General features: G+C 36.4%; 1 protein-coding gene and 1 long non-coding RNA gene across 10 annotated transcripts in view; one reads left to right on the top strand and one right to left on the bottom strand.

Annotated features, from left to right (window-relative positions):
* Positions 1–6,696, bottom strand: part of KYNU (kynureninase) — a 132,557-nt gene extending 125,861 nt beyond the window's left edge. For 2 of the 9 annotated variants that reach the window (XM_034654506.1, XM_034654507.1), the window contains exons 1-3: positions 6,051–6,696; positions 4,355–4,495; positions 3,806–3,921 (exon numbers count right to left, since the gene is read on the bottom strand). The gene's annotated coding sequence lies outside the window, so the exon portion shown is untranslated. The remainder of the gene's footprint in view (positions 1–3,805; positions 3,922–4,354; positions 4,496–6,050) is intronic. The other 7 variants (XM_034654508.1, XM_034654509.1, XM_034654514.1 and 4 more) reach the window with 5 other exon arrangements.
* On the top strand, positions 6,375–20,274 carry LOC117801068. The gene is made up of 3 exons (XR_004623454.1): positions 6,375–6,512; positions 16,888–17,050; positions 19,540–20,274. It is a non-coding gene; the product is annotated as an uncharacterized LOC117801068 (long non-coding RNA).
* The last annotated feature ends 1,388 nt before the right edge of the window (positions 20,275–21,662 follow it).

Below are 21,662 nucleotides of genomic sequence, written 5' to 3'. Positions count from 1 at the left end.
ATTCATCCCCTATAAGACCCCTGTATTTGTATTGTGGTTGCAGGAATGAACTTTTGGACTCACTGCCCTAACACAAAATGAATGCAATAGTAGGTTAATGTTTTACTTAACAGCATAGGAGCTAAGTAGGAGACTCTAAAATTCAAATTAAAAGACACTAATACAGAACAAAAATCATCAGCAGGAAGAAGTATGAAGAGGAATTATTTCCTAATTTCCTTTTATCTGTGTGACTATGAAAATCACAAGGTCATCAGCCTATTGGGCCTTTACAGAAAGCATGAAGCCCTCACTTTGACTAACTACTACCTACTCATTCCTTCCATCCCGTTTCCACCATCACTACCTGTCATGACTTATGAAGGGCTCTTTGTGACTTGGCCTGTGTCTACCTGGGATTCTCATTTTGGCCCTTTTTCCCCATGTGTGTTATAGGCTAGCCATGCTAAACTTAACTATGAAAATTTGACTGCCCCTACTCTCTAATCCACCTCTCTGTTTTCCCTTGTACAGTTACTTTCTTCTGTTTGAAATGTTCTTTTCCCTATTGATTGTACTTTCCCAAAAATTGCTTCAAGTTTTCCTCTTTAACTTTGTGGCCTTCATTTATACTCCAGTCAGATTTTATTGTCTGTTTTATAATGCTTCCATGATATTTTATTTAACTGACTGATTTTGTTTCAAGAGAATTAAAGTCTCCTGTAGCTCAGAAGCATAACAGGTACCCAGGAGGTCTAGGGGATTTATCCACCAGTGTGGTCCAATCCTTTTAGTTGTCGTTGAAGCAATAAATCAGCATGGCTTAGAGTGTAGGTCCAGGAGACAAAGGTTTCTGTGTTGTGAGATGATTTAGCTAGATCTTATTGTGTGCAAAGCCAATTGCTATTGCACTTTCCTCCACACCACTGTACTGACTGTGACTTCTTATGACAATGGCTGATCTATGTACTCTCTCTTCCTGTCTTACGTTTCTTTCCAATACTTAGAGTGGAATGGAGTTTAGAGATTGATTCTCAGTCTATCCAGTTGTCCAGAATTACTGCTCTGGGTAAGGTATTCTTTATTGTGTCCCATAGAACTCTGACACCTGCCTTGGGAGAACTCTGTCTAGGGCTGATATGAGGTCTGAGTGTACTCACTGCACCCAGACTCCTTAGGTCTGAAACGTTACTGTGTTCAACAGCTATTCTTCATAATTTCTGGTTTGGAATTACAGCTATTACCTGTTTTAGTAAAGAGAGAGTTTTCTTCTCCATTTTCTAAGGGTTGTTCTCTTGACTTCAAAGAGAAGAGCAGAGTAGTAAAGGCTTTTTTTTTTTTTTGAGAGAAAGAGAGAGTGAGTGTGTGCACACACATGCACGGGGGAGGGAGGAGCAGAGGGAGAGGGAGAGAGAGAATCTTATGCAGGATCCACACCTAGCACCGAGTCATACATGGGGCTTGATTCCCATGACCCTGAGATCATGACCTGAGCCGAAATCAAGAGTCCAATGTTTAATGACTGAGCCACCTAGGCTCCCCTAGTAATGCTGTTAATGTTTCTTATTAACCGCAAGCTATCCTTAAGTCTTACTTCCACTTCTACTCAATTACTGAGCCTCGTCTTGGGCAAAGCTCTAATGATCTGCCAATTAGGAAAATCCAAACTGCCTTCTCTGCTGACAGCCTCTACATTGACTGCTCTTGTTCCTAGCATTTCTTTAACAGTGCAAATCTCAGTTTAATCTCTATCCTCATTCTCCTTTACCGCCTCTCTTCCTATCTCACAGCCTTTCCTTTTGTTACTCATAAAAACGCATCTCTTCACTCATGACCTATGAGATATGACTATTACTACTGCTTCTCATGTTCTACATCTTGATTATGGTACAATTCCAGCACAGTACAATAAAAGGAACACTCCCTATCACATTTGTGAGATTTGAACATATTGGCATATGGTTTACGGAATAGTGTGTTATCTAGTAAGAGCTTCTTAATAATCCAAATGCCATAAAAGTACACCTGTATTGCTCATTGAATTACATGAGGGTCAGCTCAGTTTGGAAAGCTTGAAAATATGCACAATCCCTAAGTCTATAATATTTTGTAATTTATTTGATTATTAAATGAAATTTACTGATTAATGTAATAAAAGTCAATAGCTGGTCTGAAAGCTTTCAAGAAAAGTGGTTATTTCATATTTACATGTGATCTATTAGATATCCAGAGAACATGATTATAATTAAATTATTCAAAGTATTCTGAAAGTACATCCTGTGGAATTAGGAAGAGGTGAAGATGATTTTGCTTAGGAAAGTCAAAGTTTCCAAAGAAGCTTGAAGCTACAGTCTTTCTCCCTTGCCTGTGGCTGTTTCTGGTAATGGAATTCACATTGTACTCTTTTCCTCTGTGCCTAGATGTGATCTTTCATCCACTTAACATAGTACTCCAGGAACTAATTTGAAGGGATGAATTATTTTTATTAATCTAGACTGAACATATACAATTTAGGACAGCAAGCATTTTATACTGATCTGATTTAGATAAGTGAGCATAAAACGCTCCCCAGAACTCCTTGCTGGTAAGGAATCTGGCCAAGAACAGAGGTATTGATTGAAAGAGCCAAGAAAGGACACAAGGGTGGGAATTTATCAAACACTAGCAGCTTACTTTAATGATCATTTCCTGAGGACTTCTGAAATATTTTCAATGTTTAGAGAATTTGTTTAGTAACTAAAAGGAAAAGTTTCTACTGAGAGAAAACTTCACACACATATAAGAGCATTCCAATTGACCCATTGTTTTCCATATCTATCTCTATTTGCCAATATCTATAATACAAATATCTAAAATACAAATATTTTCCTCATGATTTTATGAATGATTCTATTTCCTATCAAGACATTCTGGTGTATTTTATTCTTTCCCTTCTAGGTTTATTCTTCTTCATATAGAAATCAGACACAATTTAGACTTTGTATTTCATGATACCTTTTTTGAAATATTTTGACATGTTGGATGATAAATCACACACTAGGGGCAAGAGTAATGGTGATGAAAGTGTTGCAGTTTTGAAAATACAAATATATGGATTCAATGGATAAAACTGTGCTCAAATGAAGAGAGTTTGGGTCCCTCCATCATCAGCAGGTCAGGTGCTTGCTGCAGAAAGGCAGGTCAGCTTTAAGGGCAGAGTCTGCTTCCCACACAGGCTGGAGTGCCAGGCTAATGTGAGTTCAAGTGCAGAGTAATGGCTTCTGACTTCCCAGCTGCATCTCCTTCATCTGTCACCATAATGTACATTCTAAACTTCCTGTGTCTAGCTTGAGACTTTTGTCCTGGATTAAATATAATACAGAAGAAATCATTCAATTTAAACACAGATTAAAATTAAATTTAAATCTAAGTTAATATATGTATCTAGGTCCATCAAAAGTATTAGCTCAATTTGAAAAAGCTTAATAGATACCTAATATGAACTGAATTCTAGCCAAAAATTAAATGTTGTACTAGTATTTTATATGTAGTATCTCATTTAATCTTTAGAGGGGATAAAAGGAGCTATAGGGACTATTACTATTTCTACTTTATAAAAGAGGGAATTGAATTCGGCTAACAGAAAAAGTAGCAAAGATTAAAAGTAGATAACGATTAATATCAAGGATATTTAAGGAATTCCTCAAGAAAAAAAGACAGAAAACACAATAAAGAATGGGCAAAGGATTAAAATATGTAATTCACAAAGGGACTCCATACATTTTCAAAGAGATATATAAACACTTTAGGAATCAGAGAAGTGCACATTAAAGTCATGCTACCATACCTTTATGCAGCAATCATGTTGATAGAAATTAACAACTTCAGACGGCACCCACAGTTGGAGGAAAAAGTAGAAAGTCTTGGACATTTTGGTCTAGTAAAACCAATAAGGAGAACTTTCTGCAATTTATTGAAATGAAACAAAAATATACTCTATGAATCAGCAATTCCACTCTTAGGGATAGATCTGTACTGTTTTTCCCAGTTCAGATATTTGAACTAACTCACCAGACCCCAAAAATATACCCACTTAAGACTTTTATTTAGTCAATGCAGAGATCTGAAAAATATCCACAGTATGAACTCACATGGGCCTAATCTCTGTGCCCTGGGAGTGGGCTGATTCTCTGACTTGAGCTGTTAAGATCTGCATGAGGAATTTATCTTTGGGAGAGCTTGCTCCAAAAGCTCTCAGTGGCTTGGTAAATAGTCAAGTCAGGCTCATCCAAATAGTTAGGCCAGCAACAAACTTATCAGTAAAGAAACTAACCTTGCATGTTTTCAGGGCAGTTTCAAACCCTAAACAAAACAATAGAAATTCCACTGCCCTTACCTTGGCTGAGTCAAAACCAGACATCCAATCATCCCCAGCGGTAATTGAATTCCCTGTGAAGCTGGAAATTAGGTCTATTTCTTGTAGAAATCCTCCCACACTGACAGAAAGAAAGGTGTGACAATATCCATCTTCAGCATGCTTTTCAGGGCAAGGATTCAGGAATGCCATCAAAGAAAAGAAATTAAGGAAATGTGTGCGACACATATGATGGAATATTATCTAACAGTAGAAAGAACAAGATTTGTGTACATCGACATAGCTAGATATCAAAAGTAAAATGCTCGGTAAAAACCAGAAACAAGACATTTTCCTGAGATATATTACATAATGAGATGTATTGCATAATGCAGTTTATGAGCATAAAACACACCAAAATAGGCTATGTATTATTCAAAAATCCACAGTAATGTAAATAAGTCATGGAGAGTGGTTTAGGAAGAACGCAAATTATGAATAAAAGAATAGGTGCTTATAGTGGAATGGGATTGGGATTAAGAATAAAGGGAATAAAATAAAGTGTGTGTATGTATAAAAGAGAGATAGAGAAGATTTCCATGTAATATAGGCCCCCCAACTAATAATAGATAATATAATAAAAGAGAAAAACAAAATAATCATAGCTGGTATCAAAAGAAATGAAAAAATACTTCTGTGGATAAGAAATAGATAAAACAAAAAGAGGGGCACCTGGGTGGCTCAGTCTGTTATGCGTCCCACTCTAGATTTCAGTTTAGGTTGTGATCTCAGGGTCCTGAGATCAAGCCCTGAGTCAGTCTCTGCACTGAGTGTGGAGCCTGCTTGAGATTCTCTATCTCTCAACTTCTGTCTCTCCCCCTGTTTATGTTCTCTCTCTCTCCTTCCTTCTCATAAATAAATAAACAAATAAATAAATAAATATAAAATAAAATTAGAAAGGAAGGAAGGAAGAGAGAGAGAAAGAAAAGAAAGAGTTGAAAGAAAGAAAGAAAGAAAGAAAGAAAGAAAGAAAGAAAGAAAGAAAGAAAAAGAAAGGCTGAATTTATAGACCTACAAGGCTCTGGACCTGGGTGAAAAAAGAGACTAACAAGTTTGGCTCCTGTAGGAGATGGAAGTGCTCCTTACAAATTGGATTACCAGAACTATGATTGTTGCTTCGGGAAACAGAGGAGTCAATGGGTGGTTGCAAATAATTTGTTCTTTTTGTCTGGAAGCTTGTTAATTAAAAAAAAAAAATTAGAATACAGAAGTTTTGCCAAAGCATTCCAGAATGGATGTGTGTGTGTGTGTGTGTGTGTGTGCGCGCGCGTGTGCGTGTGCATCCATATGCGCATTGGTGTGGGAAATTATCTGTCATTTCAGTACTTACAGCCTCTCCCCAACCTCTTTTATTTTCTTTTTCTTTAACTTCTATATTTCACATAGCAGACTCCCTGGATACACATTACAAGTCCCTTGTCAATTTCTTTGCATTTTCACCATTTTAAGATTATGGGACACTAGCCTAATTTTAACAATCACCACTTACTTCTTCACTTCTAATTTTTAAATTTGAGAATTATATATTTTAGTACCTGAAAGCCTTATTGTTAAAGAACTGAATTAATCTCAAGGTCCCTTTTTGTTTCTGTAGCAGTTGTCATCGGTTTCCTCCAGATTCAATTTCAAAGCTAGATTCAAATTCAAATCCAAATTCAAATTCACTAAAACAACTTACCTGTTTGGAGTTTTTTCACCACTCTTCTGGTCTCTAGGGGCTGAACTTCCTTAAGCGTGTATCTGTTCGTGGCTTTGTTTGCCTTTATAAATCAGATCACGCTATCGCGGTAACTTGAGGGATGCAAAAGGCAGGAAGTGCTTTGATGCCCACAAACAGGCATTGGTGACGTCCGAGCTGGCAATGTCTGTCCTCTGTTGAAGTGCCGTCAAGAATGCTTTCTACTTCATAGTCTCTTTCATTGAAAAATTTGCTATTCTCCAAAATGCAGGTTAAAGAGCGTCTTCTGTATAACGTTCTAACATGTCTCCCAGGGCCAAGGAACTCCAAGGAACTCCAGGCCTTCTCAGCAGTCCATGGGTTGGTGCAGATGATGGAGTCTTCTCCAAGATCCCCAGTATTGATTTCTCATCCCAGAACTCTTCACACTTGGTCCCAAGGCATCTGTCTGGCTAAGAGAAGGTAAACTTTCTGTGTACATCTTCTTTTCTTTTCTTTTTTCTCTTTCCTTTCCTTTCCTTTTCTTTTCTTTTCTTTTTTTTTCCAGATTCCAGTTTGGGGTTAGGTTTGGGGAGCGGGGGTTCTGCTTTTATGTCCTCATGCTTTCATGCAGAGAAACTTCAGCATGAGTTACTGTTTTGCTCAACCACTTCCTAGTTTTCTGTTTTTCAGAACTGCTTATCTGTGGAAAGGATGCATTCCTTTTGGCTCACCCATTTGGTAAGCTTATCAGCACAGGGCCTGCCTCCAAAGGTCTCTAGGCCTATGATTTTATTAGGAGAATAGATGTGATGCATTACAGAGGGAAAGAAGCCTATTGTCACCATGCTTCAAACCAGCTTTGAATAGTATTAGAACAGCTATTCAGAACCTAGAGTTTAGATAGTACTAAATGCTTAATTTTTGTCTCCCTACCCAGCAGTCTGAGACCTTACCAGTCTACTCAGTAGTACTTCATTCAGGAGCAGTAGTTGAGGATAGAATTGGAATTAAGAGGGTAGGATGGTAGAAACATGCATTCTGCCATCATTTTCAGACTCTCTTTTGAGTTATCACATTTTTACTTCATTTTTGTGGAGTTCAAGCTCTTTATCAACAATACTAATACGTGGTCTTTCTGTTTTTCATAGTTATGCTACCCTGATGAATTCAACTATTTTTTTGCTCATCATTGCATCGAGAGACCATTCTGATATCTCCATTTAGAGATTTATGTCTTTCTTCTCCCAAGCCACCTTAGGCTCATTACAAAGGAGGTATTGAAAATATAACCAATGAAAAAGTATACCATCATGCCTCATTTATCTTCTTCAGAAATGCTTCAGAAAAAGAACACATACCATTCTACAGCACATCTCTGTAATTACAGATGCTCACTGTGGTCCCAATTTATGCTTTAACTTCAAACTGAGATTGAAGTCAACTTTTTCTTATACCATTGAGCTTCCTCTTTATTATGAAGTTGTTCATGTAACTGCTCATGTACTTGCTTTTGAGTTATAGTAATATTGGCCATTAGTTTCAAAGAAGGCCTCTTCGATGTTTATTATATATAACATCCACACTATTCTTAATGATGATAATTGTAGGCAGTCCCATGGAAAGGTTTTGATTACTAGGTCACAACTTGAAATTGTTCAGATATGTGCTCTATATAGTGAAGATTTTGCAGGAGTATTTTACCTTCTAAAATTCATTATTTGAAAATTATTTGTCTTGATAACTCATCTTGAATTCTTTGTTCAATTTCAAATTTTGATTTTTCCCATACTACTCAAAACATACTTAAACACATCTATAGATAAAATTATAATAACCCTGCATAAAATGGTACAAAGAAAGAAATTGCATATAGGCACAGAAAAATCCCAGGTATAGTTTATATAAATCTGTTCCTTAAAAGCCAGATTTGTTGCAAACATTGTGGAATATTTCATGGACTCTCATTAGAGGCAGAAAATGAGTTTCACAACTCAGGAAAATAAAACACAAATATATAATCCCTTTGCATCAATATTCAATATAGTATTTTCTCTTAAAAGAAAACAATTTACATTTAAAATACATAAGCATCAGATGCACATGCACAGACATAACTGCACCTGCTTTGTACCCTGAAGAAATGTACTGCATTTTCTTCTAATCTGTATTACAATCTATTGTCTAGCTCCTGTATGAAAACGATTTCATCAGTGTTGTTTTAAAAATTAAACTACTATAATATAGCTCAAGCAAATGATAGATCTTAAACTCAATATTCAGAGTATGGCTCTCTACCAGTGATAGAAATTGATCATTCTAAAATCTCCAAAGTCAGAACATATTCAGGAGATAAAAGCCTTAATGTAGCTTTTAAAGAGACATATTTTATTCTGACCAGACGATAATTCTCTGGCATTCTTTGGACACCTATTACGTGCAGAATGTCAACAGACCGTCAGTAAGAAACATGATTTTAAAGCCATTTTCCTTGCTGAGCTTTTTTTCAACACGTTTTGTTCTTTGTCCCTTGAATTGTGTCCCTTACGCTGAGTAAATCATGGCATTTCTGACGGCTGAACAGATGGTCTTCTGTTACTTCAGGCTCTGTCTTGGTGATAGCTTCTCTTAAGCGAAATCTCACTCTTTCCAGAATATGCCACCGTGAGTCAGTCTTCAGCTTCTCTGCTACATCGGTTCCAGCTTCATACGATACCTTTCATGTTTGTTTCAGAAATCTTGCTACAGAAGTCCGACCGCAAAAAATTTTCCCTGAACATTTAATGATTCTACAAAACATTCATATTTAACTCTTTTTAATGTCACCAGTTGCTCTTAAAAATTAATAATTTAATAAATATGGGAACTTGGGAATATTGGGAAAGTATTTAGAAATACTGGAAGAAATATTTGGTCTCCAAGTCAGACCTTCTCAGGCAAGGCCTCTGTCAAGCCCTCCTGTAATGCCTGGCATGGACCGTAGAAGGAGCACCATGCATCAATGTTGACTGATTAATTGACTGTTTCTTCTGTGTGTCATGCTATCTGTCATTCCCATTTCAGTCCCTGCACGTGGACTCACTAAGTTTGTTGCTGCTATCCATCTTTAGAGCTATACCATATGGGGAGGCTGGATGAACAAAGGATTTTCTCAGCAGTGTATAGCCAGAACTCAAGGTTCTTATACTGAATATTACGTCTAGGAATGAAATGAAATTACATAGCCATAAAGATTTGCTGAGAGAGCCACAGGATTTTGGAATTAAATGATGTAGGGGAGGAAAAATCTCTTTCTCTACCAATCTTAGGTTTTCCTGGTGAGGGCTCATAAATTAGACTGGCCCAAGCCAGATTAATAAGAGAAAAAGAAACAGAAGTCTCTTAAAAGTTTCGGAAGTCCATATGGCACTTGGGAGTACCCAGAGATGGGTAACTCAGAGATTTCGTTAGAACTGGGCTTTTGTAGTATCTTAATAAAGGAATAATACTTAGAAAAGTGACAAGACAAAAGAAAAGAACCTTAAGTCTCAAGAGGCAGCCAATTGTAGAAAGGCAAATGCATGGGAAAACTAATGATAGATCAAGGCTAATTAGTGAAGTTTATTCTGTAGATTCCTTGGTTGCTGTCTCCAGGCTGATAGAATTGAAACTTGTCTCCACTAGGGGTATCTGGGTGGCACAGTTGGTTCAGCGTCCAACTCTTGGTTTCTGCTCAAGCTCTTGATCTCAGGGCCAAAATATCAAGCCCTGCATCACGCTCCAGGCTCAGCATGGAGTCTCCTTATGACTCTCTCCCCCTCGCCCCCTGCCTCTCCTGCTCATGCTTTCTCTTTCTCTCTAATATAAATAAATAAATCTTTAAAGTTGTCTCCAGTGATTAACTTTTGTCCTTCCTGGTAGAGAAGGGAGGAAGAACAGCTTTGTAAATTTATGCCCAGTTTTTAGACAGATGCCTGTTTGGTGGAGGGGTGGACTTTTCTTGCATCTGCTTCTTCTCAGTTGCCTTCAGCTCAAAATAATCCTTTTGCCAAAGTGGCGTATTTTGCTCTGGCATATTCTGCCATCCTACACTGATTAAGTACTATGCCTGGAGCACCTGCTTGCAAGACAAAGTTTAAAGTATTCAAGTTTCTAACATTGGGATAATTCAAAGGTAAGAAAAAAAAATCAACATGGGGTGCTTGGCTGGCTCACTAGGTTAAGTGTCTGCCTTCGGCTCAGGTCATGATCTGAGGGTCCTGGGATCCAGTCCCATGTTGGGCTCCATGCTCAGCAGGGACTCTGCTTCTCCCTCTCCCTCTGCCTCTCCTCCCAACTAGTGTGTGCTCTCTCTCTCTCTCACTCACTCTGTCAGATAAATAATAAAATCTTTAAAAAATAAATAAAATTAAAAATTAATATATAAGTCAACATAGATAAGTGGCATATAGGCTTTTACTTTTTTTCTGCTTAGATTGACTCTATTCACAAAATCATCCAAGAGAAGTGTAAAAAAAACCCTTTCTCTCATTTCAAAAGACTGCTACCCAACAGCAAGATCATACATACAAGAGCACTGAAGTTGGAAAAGCAGAGCTAAAACTTCGAAAGTGATTGGAGGAATTAACAAGAAAATGTGAAGAACTATTTGAGGTGTAATAAGACTCTTGAGTCAAGGGGCAGATGCACAAGCAACACATCCGATCAGACCATCAGAAAAACTCTGGCCGACGATTTCCATTTGTTCTTTACTAATTAAAAAATGTGTGGATGTTGTAGTCCATGGTTTATAAATATTTAGAGTAACATGTATTTGGCTGTCTTAGCAGATATGGTTTCAGACATTTTCTTTATACAATATTTTATTTTATTTACTTTATTTTTTTGTTTTTTTAAAGATTGTATTTATTTATTTGACAGAGAGAACACAAGCAGGGGGAGCAGCAGGTAGAGAGAGAGGGAGAAGCAGGCTCCCCGCTGAGCAAGGAACCCAATGCAAGGCTCAATCCCAGGACCCTGAGGGACCCATGACCTAAGCCAAAGGCAGACACTTAACCGACTGAGCCACCCTGGTACCCCTCTTTATATAATAGTTCAAAAACACCTCAGGATTCTGCTGTCTATAGAGTGTCCTGGTCTGACTGGACACTGATTTTCTATTAGTCTCATATTCTGGTAAACAGAGGAGGAAAAAAACATGAAAACCACAGATTATACAGAATGCTCTCTTCAAGATAATTAGTTTTTCCTCAGTGTGCTACAAGTGCTACTGTGCTGAGATGTCAAATGTGATAGGAAAATAAACCGAAATTACAGTATCCAATAACTTCACTGAAGTCTGCAGTTTTAAAATCATCTCCTATTAGTTAACAACTGAACTATCTGTTTCAATCAGACTAACCTTTTAACTGTGCAAAATACCCTTCCTCCCTTCTCTTCTGACACGTGCAACACGCTCTGCACACAGACACAGACGCCATGCTGTCATGCTCTTTCTGTGCTGTTTCTGTTCTCCTTGGATGGCTTCTTTCCTCTCAGGCCATCCATATCCTGACCATCCTTTGGAAGTCGTGGGTCATGTGACACCCACTTGACAGTACTGATGCTTCTTTTCTCTAATTCTCTTTTATTGTTGTCAGTCAATTACATCAAACACAGTCAAGCAGATGAATATAGGACACACTCAGTCAACTTTATGATGATTTATTTTTCTGCAGATGGCAACATAAAAGCAAGAGGCCATGCATATGAGTCAAAAGTATGATACTTGCTATACTGAGTCAGTTGGGTGCTGCCCTTATCAGAATCCTGTCACTTAGTGAGGACACTGAAGAATTGTTATGGGAACTTGTGGTTGTGCTTGATGCTGACCTCAAATGTCAAAAGAAAAAAAACCCAAGAACTCCGAAACCACCACTGTTTCCCTTGAAAACCTGTATGGAGCTGTTGTTAGTGCGTTTTTAAGACATTTATGATGCTTTTTTTTTTTTTTCAACTTATGTAATGCTTGATTTATGAGAAGGGCGAATATAGGGGAAATCATGAAATGGAGAAGCCTCTTTATAAGTATCCTCCTTCATTCTCTGTCTTCCACTTCAATTTATCCAGTGTTCCCATACTGTTGTCTTTCCAATTATGTATGAAACCTAAATAGTTTACACACACACACACACACACACACACACAGATATGAACACTCCTCTGTGACAGGTAAATAGTGTTTTTATAAATCATATACCTCTCTGAATGATTTGTAAATTTTACTTTTTTAAAGTAAATTCAGATATTCTACCTGAACCAACCTTACATATTACAAAATATTTGAAATTTAATCTAGTGGGCCAGGGGTGGGTGGGGGAAGCATTTGTAACATGTATGTGCATTTTGATCATTGATTTAGGTAGTTAAGAAATTCTCTGAGTGGGAGTGGGGTAGATTTTCACTGCATAAGATAAAAACGGATGATCCAATTTATAAAAGTTCTGGTAAATTTTAGGAGAAATGCTGGTATAATTTTAGAGAAAAAGATTATCTGCAAAATTAAAGCTCAATGCTAAACAAACTGAAAATATTAAAGAGATGAATGAGTGTAAATATAAAGAATAGCATAGCAAAATGCTGTAGAACTCATCAAATAGAAAAATCAGAGTCCAGGCAGAAACTTCTGCATTAAATATAGACAAGCATATGTAGAAATGCATTTAAAAACTATAAAGTCTATAACAGAAAATATAAGGGTCAATAGCTAAATGCATAAGTGCTAAATTAATATTTAAATAGTCACAAGGGTCAGCAAGATTTGTATATCATATATCAGGGACAAAGGTGCAGCAAATTTTTCGTGTAATTGTATTTGTTTGATTAGATGTTCTGAAATTATGTCCTATTTGTCAAAATGATGGTCCTAATGGATAATTGCATTTTAGATGACCTTTACAGGAAAAAATATTTTTAAATGGAAACTTGGTGTTTCTCTGAAATTTTCTCTTGAAATTTTAATCAATCAAAATGTGGGAGAAAAACTACCTGGAGTATTGTTTCAGTCTTCCACTTTATTGGTTTGTGTAGATCCGGGCTAAAGTTACCCATAACACAGGAATGATTGTCATGAAATTTGTCAGGAAGCTCAAATGCAATGCCAATAGTAAATCCACATTAAACACTGCAACATTTGGTTGGGTGCTAATCAGCTTCACATAGACTTAGAGTTGATCCTGCATTTAAAGAGGTGGCTAAAAAGACATTAACAATATATGGCACCTAATTATGTTTGAATCACAAGTTTTATTACCCTCTTTGTGAGTTGGCTACTGGAAGCTCAGGGACCCCAATTCCAGCCCTCAGGATAATTAATGATGGCAGTTTTATCTACTTGCTGATGCTGTCTGCTGCACGTGCTGTCTCACTAAGATAAATGACTTAGCCAATTGCAGATAAAAATGTTTTCCATCAGACGTAGGCTGTGGGGGCGCCTGGGTGGCACAGCAGTTAAGCGTCTGCCTTTGGCTCAGGGCATGATCCCGGCGTTGTGGGATTGAGCCCCACATCAGGCTCCTCTGCTGTGAGCCTGCTTCTTCCTCTCCCACTCCCCCTGCTTGTGTTCCCTCTCTCGCTGGCTGTCTCTGTCTGTCAAATAAATGAATAAAATCTTAAAAAAAAAAAAAAAAAGAAGTAGGCTGTGACACTACAATGGAAAACAAGCTCAGCCTGACTTTATGAATGGCAAAAATTTCCTTGCCAGAATGTGCAATGGTAGATGATATTGTTAATATTGATTTCTATCCACACAAGGGTAACCATGTCAACAAGATCAATTCTTTTAGTCACATCTGTTGTTGTAGGATAAAAAATATCTACTAACTGCCAAAACTGAATTTAATACGAGATCGTGGTTTAAATTTTAACTTATCCCATCAGGTTTTAGTTTTTTGGGGGGGGGGAGAAGTGAAATATTGATGATTTTTACCCATTGCAATCAGCCAGGGTTAATGTGCAATTTCACAGAAAAGGACTGAAGTAACCCAAGATTTAGAATTATTTCTGTAGAAAGTGATATCCTTGGACTGGAGTAACTGTCATTAATTTTTTTTCTCTACACCCTGGAGATTTTAGGTTAGTTGTGAAGAAATGAATGCATTTTAGACAAAAACTAATTATAAAATTTAAAAAATTGTACTTGCAGCACTCATGAATAAAATTTTGACTTTTAAAGCAAGAAAAATATGTAGAAAATAATGACAATTCAATGCGCTATCTTTTTATTACCATTTTTCGCTGAAAAATTTAATAGGAAAAAGAAAACTACTCATGATAAAAATATTTTTCCCACTAGTGTGGGTCTTCTTCTAGTCACAACTGGGATATTTTTAAAAGCATAAAGTGAATCAAATTGTGTTACCTACAAACATGAAAACTTCCAGCAAAGTACAGGTCAACAAGAAACAAAGGTGAAACTCCTCCCATGGTAAATACAGCTGTACATGATTTAGTCCCGGATAATTTCTTTCTTTCTTTTCTTTTTTTCTTTCTCTTTTTCTTTCTTTCTCTTTTCTTTCCTTCCTTCCTTCCTTCCTTCCTTCCTTCCTTCCTTCCTTCCTTTCATTTTATTCTCTCTCTCTCTGACAAATAAATAAATAAAATATTAAAAAAAAAAAAAGGGAGGGGGCACGCCTGGGTGGCTCAGTCAGTTAAACGTCTGCCTTCAGCTCAGGTCATGATCCCAGGGTCATAAGATCGAGCCCCACGTTGGGCTCCTTGCTCAGCAGGGAGCCTACTTCTCCCTCTGCCTGCTTCTCTTCCTCTTGTGCACTCCCTCTCTCTCTCTTCTTCTCTCCCTCTCTCTGACAAATAAATATATAAAATCTTTAAAAATTTATTTTATTTTATTTGGTTTAAGATTTTACTTATTTACTTATTTATTTGAAAGAGAGAGAGAGAGTGTGTGCACAAGCAGGGGGAGAGGCAGAGGGAGAGGCAGAAGCAGGCTCCCCGCTGAGCAGAGAGTCCCAATGTGGGGCTTAATCCCAGGACTTTGGGATCATGACCTGCGCCGAAGGCAGACGCTTAACTGACTGAGCCACCAAAGCGTCCCCCAGATACCTTTCTGTCTTCAACTCACATCACAGTCCTCTTAGTGATCTCCAGCCATCTCTTGGCCTTCATTCCATTCTGCAAACCTGCTCATTTTGCTTGCCTCTTGTCTTTCACACTTGCTGTTCTCTCTGCCTACAGAACTTTTCTTTCTAGTATTCTCAGAGTGTGCAATCACTCCATTCTGATCCCTGTTCAAAAGTTATCTCTGTTCGCCTTAGCCAAAAAAACCAAGTTCCTCATGCCTGCATCACCCTAAATTTTCATTTCATTAGCATGTTCTGAAATGATTCACTTTGTTTGTTTGCTTACAAGTATTACAATAAGGCCAGTAATATTGTCTTTCTTTTTCAAAGCCAGATGCATAGTAGATATTCAATAAATATTTGTTGAGTTGATGGATGAATGTTGACCGGGATATCAGAATATTTTTAAAATACCTACATTTGCTCATATAAATTATTCCCCCAGTGTTTTTTTTCACATTATTTTCTCATACTTTAAAATATATATATATATAATCAATCAAAACTACTTATATGTAGAAATTATACCAGGCTTCTCTAGGAGGAGAAGGAAGATTAAACGGGTCTCCTTTAGAGTGCTTTAAAAAACATAAATACAAGTTATTCTTAGAATTCATCCAATATTATTCATGTTGAAATGATATCATGTTTTATCTGTTCATTTGCTCACTCCTTTACTTATGTATTCCTTGATTTAACAAATATTTAGTGAGCCCCTGCTATGTGTAAGATACTATTTATAGCACTTAAGATTCTTTAGTCAAGAAAACCCTGGTCTTGTAGAACTTACAGTTTAGTGGGAATGAACAATAAACCTGGTAAATAAAAGACATGGGAATTCACAAGGTAGATAAAACTCTGGAAAAACACAGCAGGTAGGGGATGAGAGAGGCCAGCAGGCTACTCTTGCTAGTTTTTGCAATTGTATCAGCACAGTATTGGTCACATGATGTATGCTTTGCTAATGTTGCTCAAAATCCATACTATCTTCAAAAGATTCATCCCATACACACATGCCAAATTTGCCATTTTCATTACATATGTAGTTATTTATATTACTGCCACTTTAGTTTTGTTGTAGTGAAATTTTTTTTTTTTGACTAGTATTTTCAACACTTATCCAGCTTCTGCACTTTTCAGACATAATGGAGGCAATGGTAAACTCAAAAACAAGATCATACCCAGAAAACATGCCATTGCTGGACAAACCACACAACGACAAAAGGATACCTACCATGCCATGAAGAATGTCATTTTTCATTATTCTGTGCTGTTCCCTGTTACTTTCATAAAAGTTATGGCAAGCCATAGTAAAATTCTATTTTTAATTATTTTTTTCTCTAAAAGCATATTTTTAGTTTCAAAAGACAGAGTCATTTTTAAAATAATTTCTGCTTATTTGTTTTTATTTACCAGTGCCAAGCGTATCATGGGCAATTAAAGCAATTTTTGGAAAAAAAAATTAATGAGCACATCTGCAAAAGTTTGTGATGTGCCATAATGTACCCGACCATTGTTCTATGGAAGAACTAAAGTGTCCATTAACCTAAATGTAGATGATTTAGATAAAGAAACTAAATATCCAGCTTTGCAAAATAAAATTGTGTACATTTGATTGAGGCAGAACTTTCTATGTGTGCTGACTTTGTTTCTGTTTTTTAACTGGATGAGAAGGCAGAAGGAGACAGATGGTAGAAATGTTTCTTTTCTTTAGAATACTTAGAATGGATTAAACTACATTAAACTGTATTGTTATATCGCAGAGATCAGAGTTTTATTGAAAATGACTCAGAGGAAAATGCAGATTCTGGGACAAAAAAAATGAGAATTGAAGAGACAAGCATTTGGTTGGGAGAATTTTTCTCTCTGGCCTCATAATAATTGAACCTAGAAGAGAATGTTCCACCGCTTTTCTGATGATGAGAGGTAAACTGACTTGCTACTTTTTTGACAAGTTGTCCGCTAGAGTGCTAACCTGCTAGGGAATCCTTGAGGGTGATCCAGGGCCAGTGAGCTCGGAAATAAACCACATGGCTTAGCAGTTGTAAATAGCTGCAGATTGCATCCCCCTTTGTTGAATATGAACTTTCAGTTAAATTTTTTAAAAGCTGTGATTCAGTCACAATCCTGTAGAAGGAAATTTAGGGTAGGACCTATTTAACTCTTGTACCAAAATGGTAACGTGGAGGTCTGTGCCTTCCTCACTCCCACGTACTTTCATATTCATTGCTGCAGTGGGCCAAAGGATATGGGGGCGTGGAGAGGGACCAGGAAGGTGAGGCAGTCATGCAGGCTGGTATCCAGTACTGCTAATTACAGCAATGGCAGCTACAGCAAGAAGCAGAAGACTGAAACCATTAATGTCTATTGAGTGCTAACTCTGTGCTAGTATAATGTACGAATTCCTCTAATTATCCCAATACTATGAGGTAGTACTATTATTAACTTGCCAGTCATGAATGGAGAGGGACTGTAGCTGAGTCATCACAATGTTGATATTAATAGATAAGGCACATTTATGTGGATTCTCATCAGTTGATCATGACCATCATACTCTCTATTGGTGAGGGTTCTTTGGGAGAGCTTGGGTAGACTAAAACAGAAATCATGGAAAGAGCTTCTGTCAATCACTAAGTCTTGTGAATAATCTACTTGGATTAGAACACCAGTTTTCCAAAGGGTTAAAAGGTCCAAAGGACTGTGTCATAGTTGTTAAATACTCTGTACTTCCCATTCTCCCAGGAGCTTCCATGTGAACTGCTAGGAACAAGAGTTATTAACACCTAACTAATAACTATTAAATTATTGTGAAATGATTTGCCCTAGCATAAATTATCTATTAGCTCACAGGGCCTTCCTGAGAAGTCGGTACCTTGCTGCAATTCACCCTGAGTTTAAGAAGAAATAGGCGCTAGATGCTCTGATTACTCCATTTTCAGCCATTACCACATATCAAAACCAAAAAGAAATTACTGAGGACACTTGAGCCTCAGGGGTTCCTCTCTATCCTCTCTCCTTTCTTGAATTGGTTTAAGAGAGAAAGAGAGAGAGACTATTTCACTTTTATATTGAAACTCTAGTGCTAAAACTGGGCTATATAAATCTATTTTCTATAGAGTAGTTGTAGATAAAAGAGGAAGAATGAAAGAGAATGATAGTGACAAAAAGGGTTCACAATCTGGAACCATGACTGCGGAAGCTAGATAACTGAACGAGGATACAATGTATTTGGAGGGATGATTCTGACTGACTTTACTATTGACTTCAATTGCTATTGTCGAATGGATTTGGCAGTGATCTTTACTGATTATTGAGGTGTCTTTTATACAGAGTCAACTAAGCTTTAGTGATGTTTTGGTATACATCCATAAATCCATCTATTTATTTTCATTTTCTTGGTATTTTATCGGGAAAAAAATGTGTTTATTTTCTGCATGTGATAAACTACTTTAATCCCTTCATAATTTCAAAGTAGAAGTATTTGTTTCTGAAAGATATAAATATCAACCAGCAGGCACTAAAATGGGAATCGCAAGGGACCTTCTAAGGTTATTGGGGTAAAGACTTAATGGAGCAGAGAATTCATAAACATTCCGGGATAAAATATGAAATGCAAAGCTCAAGTTGACATATCTGTTGTGAAGCATTTTGTTTTGAACTTAATTCTCCAAACATAAAATATTACAGAGATTTTTAAGGACAGATGATATATATACATTAAGAACAATATCGTGAAGTATCATCTAATTATTTATGTTTTAATCTCAATAGATTTTTTTCATTAGGTTGTTAATGTTCTTTTATACCTGGATCCAGGTGTATTAGTCCAGTGCCCCCAAAGTCAAACTTATTCGAGGTCCTACTCTTTATTCCTTTGGAGATCCCGGCATCATGTCTACAAGCATAACACATGGTGGGCTTAAATATATTTCATCTGCTTTTCCTTATTTCTTTTGTTAGCATATGCTGTGCTTACAGTGTTGCTATGTGGGAAATAGGTAACATAAACAGCTGGACGGTACTAAGACCTGTAGAATACAGAACTGACTACTTAGTTGATACCCTCTGCCATGAACCTAAGTTTCTTACCTGGAAATGAAATTTAAAAAAGAGAAGAGGGGCTCCTGGGTGGCTCAGTCATTAAGCGTCTATTGTCGGCTCAGGGCGTGATCCTGGCATTCTGGGATGAGCCCTGCATCAGGCTCCTCCGCTGGGAGCCTGCTTCTTCCTCTCCCACTCCCCCTGCTTGTGTTCCTTCTCTTTGGCTGTCTCTCTCTCTGTCAAATAAATAAATAAAATCTTTAAAAAATAAAAAATAAAAGAGAAGAAAGCAAACATTTTTTTAAAAGGGGGGGGGGCAAGGGGAATGCACACTATGCATAAAGGAGCTAAAATATTATGTTTTATTTTTCCAGTCAATATTTTCAAAAATAATTCCACCTACGATAATTGCCACAAACATGAGAAGTCTACTTGCTTCCAGGGGAATAGTTCATCAAAGCTCTCTCATTAGGAGTCCTGAGCACTAGAGGGGAGAATCTCTGCTGTGCTGACATTTGCCCTGCCTATTGTTAAAGCCCCAAGGAAAAAGGCCATCATTCTTTATTAGCTTCATTACAGAACCTGTAAGACATTGCAAACTTCCTTATCCTCAGAATTCTTAATTTCCTCTTAATGGTTAAATGCACATTTTACTACAATCTTTTTGAGACTCATTGTATCTTCTATTTTGTTATATATACTATAAAACAATTGAGATGTTTACAACTAGCCAATAAACATGTATTAATTGTTGATTCAAACTCATGTCTGATAAAATTGTAAAGGGAAATTTTCTCTTTGTGTAATTTTATTTGTACAGCTTGAACAAATAGCTCACACTTTAAATGCCTTCAAATGTGTTTTTCAATCAATCAATCAATATTTACTGAAAGGTTTCTGCGTACTCAGTAAGGCACTGGATGAATGATAATAGGGTTGAGCAAATCCTTGAAATCTAGTTTTATCCCAGTTTTGTAGAAAACATTTCTCCTCCTATATTTATTACAATTTCGAGATGACTCTCATGTTTGCATCAGATGTGACAAACACTTTTGTAATGTGGTTTGAGATAATCATTTAATATTGTACCACTTTTTAAAAATAAAGTAAGATATTCAATAACTTCTGAAAACAAGAATAATGAATGGTGCTTTGTCTTACAATATGTTAAAATATGTGTGTAAAGTTGAGATGTTATATACTATATTTAATTATTTAATTCCGTTACTAAGCAAATATCAAGTGAAAATTTAGTGACTAATATAATGTGTAATTTAATGAATAGTCAGTAAGAAATACTATTGTAAAAGTTAGTGGATATATCACTTAAGCAGGGCAAAATACCTGGATCCAGGTGTGTGCATGCATGTGGGTATGTGCATGTGGGCTGAATTCACATATATTCATATATTCTTACATGTATCACTTGGGTATTTCATAAAATTGACATCTTAAACCTATAGAGAAAAGATTACTTTATCATATGCAACAATGACTTGCTTCTATTTAGGAAATGGTAACTTAAATTCCCTTTGCACCACACAAATCAAAATAAATTCTGGATCTATTTAATATATGCTACAATGAAATTTTAAGATAATTTTAAAAATTGAATGCATCTTAGGGTAAGAAATTATTTTCCAAGTACATCAAGGTGGGGAAGCATAAAGAAAAAAAGATTTACCACATAAAATTAAAACTGTCAATATGGAAAAGTTAAAATAAAAGTCAAGAACTTTTAAAACTTGTACCACATATGTAAGGAAAATCTAGTAATCTTACTGCAAAATGAATACGTAAAATATTTTGGAGATCCATTATAGTTGAAAACAAATACACCACCAAATATTAATTTTCTTCGCTTGCATAGAAAGAGATGAGAACATACAAAGCAAATTTAGTCTAAATATTGATAAAAATAAAATAACTTCATCTTTGTTAGTTACATATTTTAGACTATCAAAACTTGCTAAATACATAAAAAGCAATTTGAATTTAGTAAAAAAAATAACATCTGTACTAATAGAAAGGTGTTTGAGGATACACACAAAGATAGTTCATAACTGTTGAACTGCAATTAATAAATAGAGTAAAAGATGTTCAATTTATCTTATAATCAAAATGAGGTATCACTTTTCTACCAAATTGACAAAAATACTGAAAAACAGCAATATCCTGTTTGGAAAGGATGTGGCAAAACACTGGTACTCTTGCATGATACTGTTTATTTGTAAATTAGAGTACTTTGACAATAAGAACATTAAATCTTTTAAAAGTGTACATATATTTTATTGTATTTTATTTTTCACTGTTCCAAGAGTATCTGTGTTTTATTTTATTTTTTTTAAATTTTTTTTATTATATTATGTTAGTCACCATACAGTACATCTCTGGTTTCTGATGTAAAGTTCGATGATTCATTAGTTGCGTGTAACACCCAGTGCACCATGCAATACGTGCCCTCCTTACTACCCATCACCAGTCTATCCCATTCCCC

Source organism: Ailuropoda melanoleuca, chromosome 2 (genome assembly GCF_002007445.2).
Source record: "Ailuropoda melanoleuca isolate Jingjing chromosome 2, ASM200744v2, whole genome shotgun sequence".
NCBI lineage: Eukaryota > Metazoa > Chordata > Mammalia > Carnivora > Ursidae > Ailuropoda > Ailuropoda melanoleuca.
This window is presented reverse-complemented; position numbering and strand designations above follow the sequence as displayed.